We start from the raw sequence: 16,330 nt of genomic DNA, 5'->3' as shown, positions 1-16,330 counted from the left end.
TCTCCCATGGGGTGCAGGGCGCAAGCACTTGGGCCATCCTCCACTGCACTCACTGGCCACAGCAGAGAGCTGGCCTGGAAGCGGGGCAACCGGGACAGAATCCGGCGCCCCGACCGGGACTAGAACCCGGTGTGCCGGCACCGCTAGGCGGAGGATTAGCCTATTGAGCCGCGGCGCCGGCCTTGTGTTTATTTTCAATTAGAATTTTGCCTGCAAGAAGTAAAAGAAGTCATTTTCCAAGTTTTAAATGTTTTGCTTCCAGCTGATGCCTTGCTGACACCTCATTGTTTGCTTTAGAGCATGTATGTTTCCTCAACTCCTGTTTAAGGTGGGTTTCAGTATCATCTTGCTCTGCTTTCCCCTTCTTTGGTGTTCTGCTGACTGAGGTTGTTTTCAACATCACCTGGTGCATTTCCTTCCCCCCCCCTAATTTTTCTCCTTTGAGTCGAAGATCAAGATCAAGCAGTTTCAGCTGCACAACCTGTTTGTTCAGAACCTCACCTCCATTATTTTCCTAAGCTAAGCTGGCTCAGTGATTTCTGCAGGTGGAGGATGGGGGACAGGAGCAGGCAGGAACAGAAAGAGACCACAGCCTTCTGTCTTCTCTTCCCTTACCAATGAGTCTGTACGGCCTCTTCTCCTTCAAGCTCCCGTCTTCCTTCCAGCTCTTTCCCTCATCCATTATTCCAACACACACTTCTCTGATCGCTCTGGTTGTCTGCAACTGAAATTCACAGAAGATCTTTATTTATAGACTTCTAGATCTACTAACAACCTTTTTTTTTTTTTTTTTTTTTTTTTTTTTTTTTTTATTGTTCTGGACTTTCTATTCTCCTCACTGCATTCTCTCTGCAGATACTCCCCTGGTTGGTAAAGGAAATTCTGCCCACACCAGCTTCATTCTGACCTATGTGGTTCCTCACTGTCAAATAACCAGCAGGGCCCCTGGTGGGGGTGTGGACCCACAGCCAGGTGGACTCTGACTCCAGGTCTGTCCAATTCCCTAATAGCCAACCTCCATGGTCCTATCGTGTGTTACGGCTTTATTAGGGTGGTTACGTCACTACTGAGCCAACCTCCTTAGCTTGCTTTCACCTGCAGTTTTAGTTCACTGTTCCTTGCATTGTCTTCAGTCTGCAAGAGCCCGGAGTCAGTACATGAACCAGCTTCCCCGGTGACGTCTTTCTTCTCATCTAAACTTTTTCTCAAGTTCTTGGGATCCTTCTAGGAGACTCTGGAGAATGAGGTAGGCGTATTTGGCATCAGGTGTTCATGAATGAGTTGAGTGAGTGTGTGTGTGTGTGAGAGAGGAAGGCCGGGAGGAGATTGTGGCTTCTTTCCTTTTCTGGGAGGAAGGCTGGCTCCCTGCCTCCCATTCACTGTGTCCCCTTTACTCAAAATCGCACACACAGGAGGTCATGGCTGCTGGTATGGGAAATCTTTTTTTTTTTTTTTTTTTTTTTTGACAGGGAGAGTTAGACAGAGAGAGAGAGACAGAGGGAAAGGTCTTCCTTCTGTTGGTTCACCCCCCAAATGGCTGCTACGGCCGGCGCACTGCACTAATCCGAAGCCAGGAGCCAGGTGCTTCCTCCTGGTCTCCGTATGGGAAATCTTATTATGGTCCTTACCCTCCGGGAGGAGGCTTGTATGGCAGCTCACTCCGGTTCCTTCTGTTTTCTAACTGCCTGTCAAAATGGAAAAAAAAAAAAAAAACCAACAATTTTAAGGAATCTTTATTCTCTGATCATTTTAAACTCCCATGGGGATATAAATGATTATAGTGATGTTTTATGGTGACTTTTTCCTAGGGAATGTGGTAACCGACTTGTTTAGAATAGGACATTATTTACACAAGGGAAAATCAGGTGTGTGTGTTTTGTCTAAATAATTTGTCTTAAAAATATTAAAATTTAAAGACCTTAGAGGATCAGCCAGACTTTTTTCTCTACTTGTTTTTAGAAGCTTACCTTTCATGGAATCCTGGAGTACTGAACACTGTTATAACATATTTAAAAGATAAAATTAATAGTTTCTGTCTTCAAATTCATGGGCAATCCTACTCATCACAGTGTTGACACTGACCAACAGGATCATTATTTTCTGACTAAATAAATAATGAAAATATATCAAAGATAAAAATCTTTAAGGATTTATTGAATAAATACTCAGAGGTGAAAATTTCAACTGTCGGTAACAGTGTTACTGTACTGTCTACTGTATCCACTCGGCATGACAGGAGGACTCATGGGGTACAATGAACACACTCTCTGACAAGTGCTCACTTGACTTGGTTGATGGCCTCAGGGTTGTGAGTGTGGGACTGTGTTAAGGGCATGAGAGCAGATTGGCTCGCCTGTGCTCACCAGAAGTGGGAGTTGACCACAGTAGCTCTCACTTTACCATCTTTGGGAGAGGTGTTTAGTGAGGTGAATCAGAGTATACACCTGTGGTTTTTTTTTAAACTTTTATTTAATGATTATAAATTTCCAAAGTACAGCTTATGGATTACAATGGCTTTCCCACCCCATAACTTCCCTCCCACCCACAACCCTCCCCTTTCCCGCTCCTTCTCCCCTCCATTCACATCAAGATTCATTTTCAATTTTCTTTATATACAGAAGATCAGTTTAGTATATATTAAGTAAAGATTTCAACAGTTTGCACCCACATAGCAACACAAAGTGAAAAATACTGTTTAGTACTAGTCATAGCATTAAATCACAATGTACAGCACATTAAGGACAGAGATCCTACATGAGGAGTAAGTGCACAGTGACTCCTGTTGTTGACTTAACAAATTGACACTCTTGTTTATGGCGTCAGTAATCACCCTAGGCTCTTGTCATGAGTTGCCATGGCTATGGAAGCCTTTTGAGTTCACCGACTCTGATCATATTTAGACAAGGTCATAGTCAAAGTGGAAGTTCTCTCCTCCCTTCAGAGAAAGGTACCTCCTTCTTTGATGACCTGTTCTTTCCACTGGGATCTCACTTGCAGAGATCTTTCATTTAGGTCATGGTCATTTTTTTTTTTTTTTGCCAGAGTGTCTTGGCTTTCCATACCTGAAATACTCTCATGGGCTTTTCAGCTGGATCCGAATGCCTTAAGGGCTGATTCTGGGGCCAGATACACCTGTGGTTGAGTCCCTGTCTGAGTATGGACAAGTGTATGACCCTGAACAAGTGACTAGAGTTTCCTAACCTAGGAAGGTGGCAAGTGGATATGAGTCTTCTTACTTTGATTGGTTACACAGAATTCCAGAAACCTGACTACTGTGATCAGGTAGGGTCTATTGATACAGAATGATGTTCAGAGCCACGTGGTGCTGAGAAAAGGAGCTGTTGATCCCATACTCAGCACAGAGAACCATGCATGTGCTATGCTTGTACGCTGGCCAAACACACTGAGCTTCCTGAGCAGAGTGGGCTTGAGGATTATGGGATATTTGGCAAATCAAATTGCTTTTGCCTTGCCAAGTAGCAAGGTGCTGAGGTAGAGGATTGCAATCCTGAACAAAGAGAGAGGTATTCTGGAATTTTGAGGAGGAAGGTAAGAGGGTGAGACCACTGAGGAACAGGAAATGTGGGAGACTTTGGCACAAGAACAGAGAACATTTGATGGCAAAATCTAATTAAATTTAATAATGTATATTGTAAGATTTATTTTTGTTTCAAATATTTTTTTTTAAATATTTAGTTTTTATTTACTTAAAAGGCAGAGTTAGAGAGAGAAAGAGAGAGAAATCTTCCATCTGCTGATTTGCTCCCCAAATAGCCACAGTGGCTGGGACTGGGCCAGGCTGGAGCCAAGAGCCAGGAACTTCTTCTGGGTCTCCCGCATGGGTGCAGGGACCCAAGCATTTGGGCCATCTTCCGCTGATTTCCCAGGTGGATTAGCAGGGTGTTGGATCAGAAGTGGTGCAGCTGGTCTCAAACTGGCGCCCATATGGGAACGCTGTCCCCTGTTCCAAAGCTTTTTGAAGCCTTCATCTTTTGGAATTGGATTATTTTTTCTTTTAGGATATTAAAGCATTAGACTAAATTTAAGGAGTATTTAGGTTAAGAGCAGAATCCACTCCAAATTGCAGGGTCACATTTGATTTTCCCACATCAGTGTCCTATCTGCTCCAAGCCCTCTCCTCACTCCATTTAACTATTGCAACCTCTCTGATACCTAGAATGTGGAATCTTCAGATTCATGGCAAAGTTCTAGGATAGCAAGTTTAACATCAAATCCAAGAACTTTCTAGTGAAGAAAAAACGAAGAGAAGGAACAAGAAGGACACAGCGGACAGCCAGCATTTGGAAAGTGTCTACTCCAGGCAGAGCGTTATGCTAGATGTCTGAGGAAAGGCACTCCAAGAATTCATGTGGTTGCAGAGACAGTGAGGCCTAAGGACTCAAGATTTCTAGCCCTAAATCCGTCCCTCACTAGCTCTGTCACTCCACACAGCTCAACCTGTGATCTTTGACACCCATCTATGCAATGAAAGCACTATAGTAAAAGGCCTTTTCAACATTTTTCAGTTCTTAAATTCTGTGGTTTAAATGGATTATGTTGTCCTGAGTTTGACTGAAGAATAAAAATGTAGAACACAAGGATGTCCAGATGTACCCGGTGTCTGTGCCTGTGATGGGGGTGTATACAGAGAAGTTGAGTTGCTCTTTTTTTCTGAGGTGGAAAGTTGTTTGTAGGTAGGTCTATAGAAGCTCATTTGCTGATGGGCAATGTTTTTATTCATTACTCTTTGTTTCCTGTATTTCACAGTGATTAGGCTCTATGAATCACTTAATCTTAACTACTTCTACACTTATAATCAGTTAAAAATGAACTCTCAGTAGAACATTGTCATCATCTTTTTTATTGTTTTAAAGATTCACTTTATTTATTTGAAAGAGTTACAGAGAGGGAGGGAGAGGGCGAGATCAGTTTTCTATCTGATGGTTTACCCCACAAATAACCACAACAGCCAGAGCTGAGCTGATCCAAAGCCAGGAGCCAGGAGCTTCTTCTGGGTCTCCCAAGCAAGTACAGGGGGCCAAGGACTTGTGCCTTCTTCTCCTGCTTTCCCAGGCCAGAGCAGGGAGTTGGATTGGAAGTGGAGCAGCCGGGACTCGAACAGGTGCCTGTATGGGATGCCAGTACTGCATGCTGGGCTTTAACCTGCTGTGCCACAATACTGGCCCTAAAACTTCTTGAATTGTCCTTGTATTTCTCTTCTCTTTTCTCTTAGTCTCATTTGGCTTCTATTTCAGTTTTTATTAATCTTAAGGAAAGATTCCTATTGGGACTCTCAGATGTAAGGGACAGAAATAAAGAATAGGCACTGTGGGGAGCAACTGGGAGCAACTCGGACTAGACTGTTACTGGAATTAAGACTTATTCTATGCATCTGCTCTCCCACAATATGGCGCTGAGAAGGGAGTAACAGCTTCTACACAGCTGCCTCCAGTTCAACCAATAAGCAGCAGGAGCTGATTCTGATTGGAGGAGAGCAGCGTACTCTGCGTGTGGGTAGCAGAGTTGGGATTGGCGGAAGAGGACTATAAAGGAGGAGAGAGACAACATGCACCAGGAACATCTATCTGAAGGAACACCTGAGCAGCCCCCGAGAGAGCCGGCCGGTGGTGTGCCGCTCCCCCGCGGAAGTGGGGAAAGTGGCAGGGGGAACCGCCCTTCCACGGAGGTGGAAGGGACGGTAGCCAACCCGGGAAGAACCAGCAGCAAACCTGGGAAGGGCCGAGCAGACGAAAGAACAGTGCAGGGTCCTGTGTCGTTCCTCCGCGAAGAGGGGGAGCGACAGGCACCTCCAAAACTTGGAGGGGGCAAGGTTGAACTGGTCTCAGAGATGATTCTCTGTTTGTTTTTATTTTACTTTTTTAAAATATTTATTCATTTGAAAGTCAGAGTTAGATACACAGAGACAGAAGGGGAGGCAGAGAGAGAGAGAGAGAGAGAGAGAGAGAGAGACAGACAGACCGAGACCTTCCATCCACTGGTTCACTCTCCAGTTGGCCACAACGGCCGGAGCTACGCTGATCCAAGGCCAGGAGTCAGGAGCTTCTTCCAGGTTTCCCACACGGGTGCAGGGGCCCACGCACTTCGGCCATCATCTTCCACTGCTTTCCCAGGCCATAGCAGAGAGCTGGATTGGAAGTGGAGCAGCCAGAACTTGCATTGGCACCCATGTGGGATGCCGGCACTGCAGGCGGTGGCTTTATCACTATGCCACAGCACCGGTCCCTGTTTATTTTCATACCTACCCTTTGGACCCATCATGTGACCGGGGGCATGAGTTTCTAGACATCTACTCAGTTTCAAATACCTGATCAAGGAACAGTATCTGTTTTTGAAGAAGGTAGTGAGACCAGTTGGGGATGTATGGATACAACCACTTATAGAATAATTGAACAGTAGCATATGGAATTGTGGTTTGACATTTTTTTTCAATTCCTCTTAGCACTTTGAAGATATCATCCCTTTGTTTTCTGACTTGTATCATTACCTTGAGAAATCTGTCAGTCTGCCTGTCCTTCCATTGTAAGTAAATTGTACTTTCCTTTGTGTTGCTTTGAAGAGTTTTCTTTGTCTTTGCTATTCTGAAGTTTCACTGTGATGCTACTAAGTGTGACTTTGTTTTTATTTATTCTGCTCAGGACTCAAGTTTCTTCAATCTGAAGATATATATCTTTCTTCAGGGACATACAAAAAAGATTGTACAACCATCAAAATGGCAAAAATAAAAAAATTATCAAGTGTTGGCAAGGATGTGAGGAGAATTCTCATAAGCTACCAATGAGAATTTATGAACTGATACAATATCTTTGGGAGTAATACGGGGATAGCAAGTTATGATTTTAGTTATCTTTCGTAGAGAAAACTTGCACTCGTGGAAAAATGAGATGCACACAAATCTACTCAATGAATCATTGTTTGCCATTGAGAAAAAATAGATGCATAAAAAGAAATTAGCCAAAATGTCCACCAAATGTTCACCACAAATGAATGAATCAATTGTGACATATTCGTGAATAAAATACTAAAGAACAGTTAAGACACATGAATCAGATGTACCTATACCAAGTAAGTAAATTTGGAAGACAAAATGAGGAGTACAAAAAGCCAACAGTAGATGGTAGATGCAGTATGATGCCTTATTTATACCTTTTAACAACCCACATACCATATAGCATATCGCTCAATAAGCAGAAACCATACTTCACATTTTTTCCTACAGTTCAGTAGAACAAAAAAATGACAACAAAGTCCAAAAAATATACTCACGAAATCTATCCTTTCAGAAAAGATTGGAAGTAACTCCTGGTTTGAAGAAATTATTTACATTTAAAAGCCATATAGAAATATTTTACAATATTGGTCATATATATTTGTTTAGAAAGAAAAGTAGAGGCCTGATGAAGAGCCTAGGATGTGCTCAAGGTAACAGGTCTTAACAAGAAAAGTCTTTGTTATGGGTCCATTTTAGATCCAGGCCTGTGATTTTGGCATCTGATGGTTTCTGACTTGGGGGGGAAATGGAAGAATTGGAAAACATCTCTGCCTTCAGAATCTTCCTTCAGTACTAGGTAGTAAAACACAGAAGAAGACAATAGAATGTTGTGGAACGTGGAGGTATGTAAAACGGACTGTATCAGGATAGAGGGAAACACAGAGCACAGGACTCCTCAGTCAGAACAGTCTTGTGCTGGGAGCTGCTGTGGCCACGACAGGCGTATGCCCAAAGCTCCAACAAGGCCGTGGCTTTGTGCCTTTGAACACACCCAGACCTAGCCAAGTTTAACAGGCAAGTAAAAATTTAGGGGCAATGTCAGAGGAAATCCTGTTGGAAGTTGAGAAGAGAAAGGCAGAGAGCAGGGAAAAATGGTAGGCTCAGGTCTGAGATGTGGCTCACAGTGTCATTCCCCCCCAGAGAGGAATCAGGCCGGTACTATCCCAAGGCAGCTGAAGGAAGACCAGGGTGGCCTGGCTTCCTCACTTGGGCATCCATGGCTCTGTCAGTGAGCCAATAAGAAGGCAGGGGAGTTTAACTCTACAGAACCTTCAGGAAGAACTTTTCTCTTGCCTAAACTCAGGTGCTAAATGAACAACAAAATGAGAACCTCTCTGATGAACAGTTTCCAGTGATGAGTTATCTGAGGCCATTACATGGCTAGGAATAATGGGATGTGGAAGGGTGGGGGCGGGGTGGGAATACATGACAGACCACTGGTGAGTGAAAACAAATTACTAACCCATCCCTCTTTAGCTCCAGTAAAGAAGTTAACATCCCTTCAGGCTGTTGTAGATTTTGGCAAAGCCACATCCGCCGAGCTTGTAGAATCCTGTCCTTCCATGCTGTTTAGAAGACGTGTTTACTACAGAATGGTTGGGGAGGGTAGAGCATAGCATATATTAATGCATGCAAAAAGTTGGATATTAGACCAGTAATGTTACTAACTAGAAATGACTGAACTCTGTGTTTGTCTGTTGTGGAAATAAAACCTTCTGGGGATGGATCAAACATATCTGGAAATTACTTGAGACTGGTCAGTAGCTAATGCAATGTGCCTTGGATATCATAGCTAAAATGTGCTGTAATCCAATTATATTTCTGTCTTTACAGGGTTGTTTCTGGGGACCTACCCAAGAAATGTCGTAGAAATTATACAAAGAACCAAAATATATTCTATGTGAACTTACAGAGCAGAAATTATCAAGCACAATGAGTAGCACATGACTCTGATAATTCTTAATGTTCACTTATCTTATGCTCTGACATTTTGACTGGTTTTGGGGAAATGGAGAAGCGTGCCCAAAGTTTATCTACAAATTTTTAACAACAGGATTTCCACTTGGTAGTCCTGATTAATAGCCTTTGCTGTTTTCCATGGTGTACATATTTCCAGTTTGCTGATTTCAAGCTGCAAACGTGATGGCCTTGAATGCAGAGTAGGGAAGAGAGGTTCACAGTTGATGCTCACAAATCAGCGTAGGTAGCACCAGGGCACCAATTTGGATACCCATGGGAATCGGAAACTGGAGTTTATGACTAAAAATTATGCCCCACAAATATATAAAGACACTAGTAAAAGAAAAAATTGAAGAATATAAAATAAATTCAAATTAGGTGGCTTAGAGGAAGAGTGAAGTGAGAATTTTTAAAGCTTTGAGAAGCATTACTTGTCTATATTCTACATTCTATAATTATCTTTTATTAAGCAAAGAGGTTGTCTGTGTATCCCACTGAGTATTCTAAACTCTTAAATTTCCTTCGTGTTCTCTCAGAGGCTGCAACTTCTTTCCCTTCAGGTATGGGTGCTAAGTTGATGCTGGCCAAGCAATCAGTGGGACCCAGGAAGTCATTTGGGGGGTGAACCAACGGCCAAGGAAGACCTTTCTCTCTGTCTCTCTCACTAACTCTGCCTGTCAAGAAAAAAAAAAAAAAAAAAAAAGGACTGGGCTGAGGGTCAAGAAAGAAGAATAGATATGGAGCCTCCTGAATTTTGGGGAGGCAATACTGAAATTTAGACTTGTGAGTTGGCATGACAATATGCAGCTTTTTATGGTTTTTAAGGGAGTTAGTTGTATCTCTCAAAAAAATAAAAAAAAATAACTGAAAAACAAATCTTCCCATAAAAGTAAGGCCAAGGATCTTATTAAAATAGAGAATTGGAAATGTCCATAGGAATCTATGGTGTTTTTAAAAAGAATTTGTATTTATATATATGAGAGGGGGAGGGGAGAGAGCACGTAGTGCATGCACTCCCATCTGCTGGTTCCCTGCCCAGACGCCTGCAAGGGCTGGGCTGGGCAGCTGGGAACTCAGCTCACCCATGTGGGTGGCAAGAATCCAATGTGCTTGAGCCATCGCCCACTGCCCCCCGGGGTCTGCATTAGCCGGAAGCTAGAGTCGGGAGCTGGAGCTGGGACTTGCACCCAGGTTCTCCCACGCGGGATGTGGGCATCTTTAACCACTAGGCTGAAAGCCCCTGTCTCCACGGGCATTTCGTTAGGAAGGCTTTATCTGTTCTGTCTCTACAGTGATTTTTACTGTTGCATATTTTTAGTGTCATCCTGCCAAATCCTAGTCAGAATGTGGAACAAGCATATTTTTTTTAGCCTTGTGCCTGTGGCTTCTAAAGCTATTCTAAAGCTACCCAGCACTCCTGGGTAGGACAGTTAATTCCATATCTGAGGGCAAGGGCAAGAATTAGACTTTGAATTATAGATGCTGAAAGAAAGCAAGGTTGCCTTAGGACACATGAGAGTGCTAAGTCCATAATACTATGAAAAAGATGTAGCATAATTGTCCAAAAATATACTGAATTTATGCAATTATTTACTGAAAAGTCTGTGTATGATTAACCCAAAGTATGTGAGATCTATTCTTGGGCTTTTATAACAGTTTGAAAATGCAGGTGGTTATTCTTTCTCTGAGGACTCAGAAAGAGCATTGCAGGGTGTTTTCACAGTTCCAAAGATCTCTGTGAAGTGCAGCTGATTTGCCAGAGAAGGATGCAGGAACCTTGGAGAGAATCAGTATTTCTGGGGGTGCTGGGGGTGGCCTGTGAGAGCTGCTTCTCTTCTCCTCCCGGCAATGAATGACAACCTTGCCTGTGTGCTTCCAGCAGCAGCTGCAGAGTATGTTGTCCCTGAAAGCCCTACGGAGATTTATCAACCACCAACACACACACTCCTCAAGTAGTGTCATTTTGATGGCCATTTATCCAACAATGATTCACTCTCTGCAGGGGCTCTGTATCCTTATTCTACACTATGTTTTTTTAAAGAAAGCTTTCATTTAATTAATACAAATTTCATAGGTACAACTTTAGAAATATAGTGGTTCTTCTCCCCATACCCTCCCACTCCCATTCCTGGCCCACCTCCTACTCCTTCTCCCATCCCATTCTTCATTAAGATTCATTTTTAACTAACTTTATATACAGAAGACCAACTCTAAAGATTTGAACAATTTGTACCCACACACACACACAACGTATAAAGTACTGTTTGAGAACAAATTTTGCAGTGAATTCTTATAGTACAACTCATTAAGGACAGAAGTCCTGCCCAGAGAATAAGTGCACAGTGACTCCTGTTGGCTCTTGCCATGAGCTGCCAAGGCTATGGAAACCTTTTGAGTCTACAAGCTCTGTCAGTATTTAGACAGGGTCACAAGCAAGGTGGAAGTTCTCTCCATCCTTCAGAGAAAAATAAATACTCCTTTGATGGCCCCTTCTTTCCACTGGGGTCATACAAAGATCCTTCATGTAGGACTTTTTAAAAATTTTTTTTGCCACTGTGTCTGGGCTTTCCATGCCTGAAATGTTCTCATGGGCTTGTCAGCTAGCCCAGAGAGCCTTAAGGGCTGATTCTGAGGTCAGAATGCTGTTTAGGGTGTTTGTTACTCTGAGTCTGCTGTCTACACTAATTTTCATTACTATGGGTATGTGCACCACAGGTAATAAAGCAGAACCAGCTTCTCAGCTTTCATCATGAGGCTTGTTATGCCTTACCTCAAATGGAGGAAATTTTACAGATGTCAGAAAATGTTAAGTGGATGGTGATGAACAAAACATAATGAGTGGGCCAGATCAAATAGAAGATATGTAGGTGGAGCCAGCACTGTGGCATAGCAGGTAAAGCCGCTGCCTGTGGTGCTGGCATCCCATATGGGTGCCAGTTTGAGTCCCGGCTGCTCCACTTCTGATACAGCTCTCTGCTATGGCCTTGGAGAGCAGTAGAAGGTGGCCCAAGTCCTTGGGCCCTTGCCCCCACATGGGAGACCCAGAGAAAGCTCCTGGCTTTGGATCAGCACAGCTCCGGCCATTGTGCCAATTGGGGAGTGAACCAGTGGATGGACGACCTCTGTTTCTCTGCCTCTCCTTCTCTCTCTGTGTAACTATGACTTTCAAATAAATCTTTTAAAAAAGCTATGCAGGCATAAGAAAAGCATCAAAATTAGTTAAAGAGAAAAATAAAGGGGAAAATGTGTCATAAAATGTACATTTTACTTACACATCTGCTCTTCAGGAGATTTTAAAATCAAGGAAGAGTATAAAATAAGTGAAGAAATGGGAAGTAAAATGATGAAGGAAAAGTCTGACCATAAAGATCTGGGGGCAAAGTGTGCTTGCACCAAAACCTCAAAAAGTACAAAGATCAAGTGTGAAAACAGTTCAGTAGAACACCAGTTGACATCTGATGTCTAACTACACGAGAAACAGCTGGCAGCTTTCTACCAACGGGTGTCTATAGTAATAACTGTTCTTGGCAAAATCCATATCTTAGACACAAACTGTGGTTTACCCAAAATTGGAAAAAGAAGAAAAAAACAACTCACAAATGGTTGACCAGCAATAAAACATCACATACACCAAACATGTACAACTAGGGATGAAGCCGTTTTCCCCGAATAAGGGGGCAGTGGCGACCTGATTTGCGCAAGCAGAGACCAGCACCGTGGGTCCACCCCGTGGATGGCGTGTACTGGGTGGGAACAAAGTGAGGTTAAGGGAGAATAAAGAGGGGTTTGGTGCTCTATAAGGGGATGTCAGAAAGTTTGTGGAAAGTGGAATTAAAAGTCAAGTTTATTGGCAAACATTTCAAATCCATGCATCATTTTTTTCATAGCACACATTTTCCATGACCTTTAAAAATGTTTAATTTAGGGGGGCAGGGAGAGAGAGCTCACTTCCATATGTTCATTTACTTTCCAAAAGCCCACAGCAGCTGGAGCTGGGCCAGGCGGAGTTAGGGGAGCCTGGAATTCAATACAGATGTCTCCCGTGAATGGCAGAACCCAACCACTTGAGCCATCACTGCTGACTCCTAGAGTCTGCATTAGCAGGAAGCTGGAACTGGGAACAGAGCCGGGACTCAAACCCGTGTGTTCTGATGTGAGATAACAGGATCTTAACTACTAGGCTACATCCCTACTCCATCCTTGAACTTTTTGAAGACCCCTTTGTATGCATGGATTTAAATTTTTTTTGCACCAAAATAAATTTGCCTGTTAATTGGATTTCCACAAACTTTTTGAAGTTCCTTTTTCTAAATATGTAGTTCCTGAGTGGGTGTTTGGTCAGTGTCAAACAGGACAGGCAGATGTGCCTGCTTAGTCTGCTCCACTTCTCTCCTATGAGTGTCACTGTGAAAACTCACTTGGTGGAGGCTTAAGAGTTTGAAATGGGTTTGTGGTGATGAAGGCAGCTCACTGCTCTGAGCAAATTTGTTCTCAGCACCTATGAAGGAAAGATGAGATCCCTGGAGAGAGGAGGAAATGAGAAGCTGTCAACATAGGAGCATCTCTCCTTTACTGGCTCTTTAAAATCCAAACATTTGGGAGAACCTGCTCTGAGCATTACTGAACCCTTATTGCCTCTGGATGGGCATTTGGCCTCATGGTTCGGAGGCTGGCTAAGATACCCACGTCCCATATCAGAGTCTGTGGGTTCCAGTCTCAGCTCTGACTCCACATTCCAGCTTCCTGCTGATGTTGACACAGAAGGATAACGTTGATGGCCTTGGGTCCCTGCCACCCACATGGGATACTGTGATTGTCTTCTTAGCTTCTGACTGTGTCCCTAGCCCAATCAGAGCCAGTGTGGGCATTGGGGGGCGTGAACCTGTGCATAGGAGTTCCTCTGTCTATGTCTCTTAAATAATAAAAAAGAAAGAAAACCTTGCCTAAACATATGTAATGATATCCAGAAAGCTCTATTTGTAGATCTTTGGTAAGCAAGGGAAATAGTGTGTTGGTGAGACTTCTTGTCTCTGAAGATGGTGAATGCTGCCTTGAGAGAAGGAAAAGCCAACTCTAATGGCAATTCTTGGATAATGTTAGTTTGTCCACCCCATTGTGAACACCTAGAGAAATCTTAAGGGTATTTTGAGGAGTTCAAATTCTTGCCATCACAGATTGGGGTTTGAAGCCATGTGAATATAATTTCTATAGTCACCAACAAGTCAAAATGATATTCCACATACTTTTCAAACTCCCTTGGTTTGCATCCTTACTCAGACTTAATGGATTTTATTTTGTAACTTTTGACACTATCCTATTCTTCCTGGCTCTTGCCTTCGCTCTATGAACTGTGTGTAGTCTAACTACTCTTTTTCTTTTGGTCCAAGGCAGTGGCGGCTTCTTGGTCCTGAGAATCTGGGTCATCTGCTAGAGGTTTTGCTACTCTCACTAAATTCTCAGACCTAAGCGCCTCCATCTCAAGACACAAGCACCTCATAGTTAGCATTTTTTTTTCAGCGTGTAGTTAATTTATCTCTATTTACTTACATACTGAGAAGTGTTTTTGCCCGAATTATTCACTAGCCTTAGTTTTTTCATACAGAAGGTATCCCAGAGTTTCTCATAAGAGCATGTGGAATTCTGGAGTTAGAAATGTCCCCGTGCACAGGCATCAGCTGAGTGTAAGACTGCAAAGGATGGCCGGCGCTGCGGCTTACTAGGCTAGTCCTCCGCCTTGTGGAGCCGGCACACCGGGTTCTAGTCCCGGTCGGGGCGGCGGATTCTGTCCTGGTTGCCCCTCTTCCAGGCCAGCTCTCTGCTGTGGCCAGGGAGTGCAGTGGAGGATGGCCCAAGTGCTTGGGCCCTGCACCTGCATGGGAGACCAGGAGGAAGCAACTGGCTCCTGGCTTCGGATTGGTGCAGCGCGCCGGCCACAGTGGCCACTTGGGGGTTGAACAAATGGACAAAGGAAGACCTTTCTGTCTCTCTTTCTCACTGTCTAACTCTGCCTGTCCAAAAAAAAAAAAAAAAAAAGTAAAATCTCCTCGGAATCATAGACCTGTAGACTGTAGACTGAATATAGACATTAGAGTGCAGTCCGAGATACCTAATTTCTTCTTCTTCTTTTTTTTAAGATTTATTTGAAAGAGTTGGAGAGAGAAGGAGAGGCAGAGAGAGAGAGAGGTCTTCTATCTGCTGGTTCACTCCCCAGTTGGCCGCAATGGCCAGAGCTGTGCTGATCTGAAGCCAGGAGCTTCTTCCGGCTCTCCCACGTGGGTGCGGGGCCCAAACACTTGGGCCATCTTCTACTGCTTTCCCGGCCATAGCAGAGAGCTGGATCAGAAATGGAGCAGCCAGGACTCAAGGCGGCATCCATATGGGATGCCAGTACTACGGGTGGCAGCTTTTTCCTGCTATGGCACAGCACCAGCCCCCAATGTATCTAATTTCACAGGTGAAGAAAATGAGTCCCAAAGAGGGTCAGTGTCTTCCCCTGAGTCTCTGAGAAGCCATGCTGGAAGCGAACTTTGCAATGCAGTGTTGGGGACACTTTGTGTCACTGAGGGCAGTGTAATTGGTGACAGCCTTCCGGAGGCTCCGAGAGCAGATTTGGGTGGGGAGGAAATATCAGGAAAGACACACAGGAGGCTGTTGCAAACGTCCAGGGAAGAGCCAAAGAGGGAAGGGAGTCTGATACTGATGGAGTTGAATATCTGCAAATTAATTTTTTCAGCTGAAAATGTGAATTAATATCTGTGAATTAATTTTTCCACGTACAAATGACACAGAGACCCATCTACCTGGTCCTCCTTCTTCTCACGGACCAGAAATTCCTAGCTGAGGTGACACTGTGTATGGTTGGGCAGAGCGGGGTCTCCAAAAGATTCAGCATGGATGAAGAGAGGGAGGCTGGTGGGGGCAAAGCAGGAGATAGGTCACTTCTTTGGAATTCAGGGTTTCTCTGCACAGTCTGGGATAGATACTCATTGCACCTAAGAATTTAGCCTGTAGAGAAGTTCCAGAAAAGGATCCAACCCAGCGTAGGACTACTGCAAGCCCTTTACCAGACAGGATGAAAGCAGAGCTGTCCAGGTTCAGTCTGTGAACCAGGAGCTGTAGCCCAGGGCCGTGGTGATTTAGGACGGAGGCCTCTGGAGCAGAGGGGACTGAGGTGTCCCCGGTTTAGCTGAGAGCAGCATCTCTTGGAACAGGGGGATGATGCAGGGGAAGCAGGAGACGAGCGCTCAGCCTTTAGAACGTGATGGCTCTGAGGGTGGCCCGTCCAGATGGGACGTAGATCTCTTCCCAGGCTATTAAAGATGTTTTACAGCTGCAGACCTACACACGCTGGACATTGCCCATTGCTGGACCGTAGTGAATGATGCTTCCAAGAGTGGTTTTCAGAATAGACGCAGTCTAGCCATTCATCTGTCAGCCCAGCTCGTACAAATGCTCTTTACCCCCTTCCATTGACATGGGCTTAAGATCTGCATTGCTTTCCCTATTAAATATTCTCTAACATGAGATGTTATTTTATAATAATGTAGCTTTTTAAGATAGTATCTTTCAGTTGAAAAAAAA

At 43.9% G+C, this 16,330-nt stretch overlaps 1 protein-coding gene across 10 annotated transcripts in view; it reads left to right on the top strand.

The window, feature by feature from the left end:
- MOBP (myelin associated oligodendrocyte basic protein) overlaps positions 1 to 15,534 on the top strand; it is a 56,991-nt gene extending 41,457 nt beyond the window's left edge. For 7 of the 10 annotated variants that reach the window (XR_007921997.2, XR_007921995.2, XR_011379597.1 and 4 more), the window contains 2 exons: positions 6,461 to 6,540; positions 6,657 to 8,521. The gene's annotated coding sequence lies outside the window, so the exon portion shown is untranslated. Of the gene's footprint in view, positions 1 to 1,133; positions 1,247 to 6,460; positions 6,541 to 6,656; positions 11,974 to 13,244 lie in introns of those variants that run through there. The other 3 variants (XR_007921993.2, XR_011379595.1, XR_007921998.2) reach the window with 3 other exon arrangements.
- The last annotated feature ends 796 nt before the right edge of the window (positions 15,535 to 16,330 follow it).

Source organism: Oryctolagus cuniculus, chromosome 10, assembly GCF_964237555.1.
Source record: "Oryctolagus cuniculus chromosome 10, mOryCun1.1, whole genome shotgun sequence".
In the NCBI taxonomy this organism is placed as follows: domain Eukaryota; kingdom Metazoa; phylum Chordata; class Mammalia; order Lagomorpha; family Leporidae; genus Oryctolagus; species Oryctolagus cuniculus.
The sequence above is the reverse complement of the archived record's forward strand: the minus strand, read 5'-3'. Positions and strand labels throughout refer to the sequence as shown.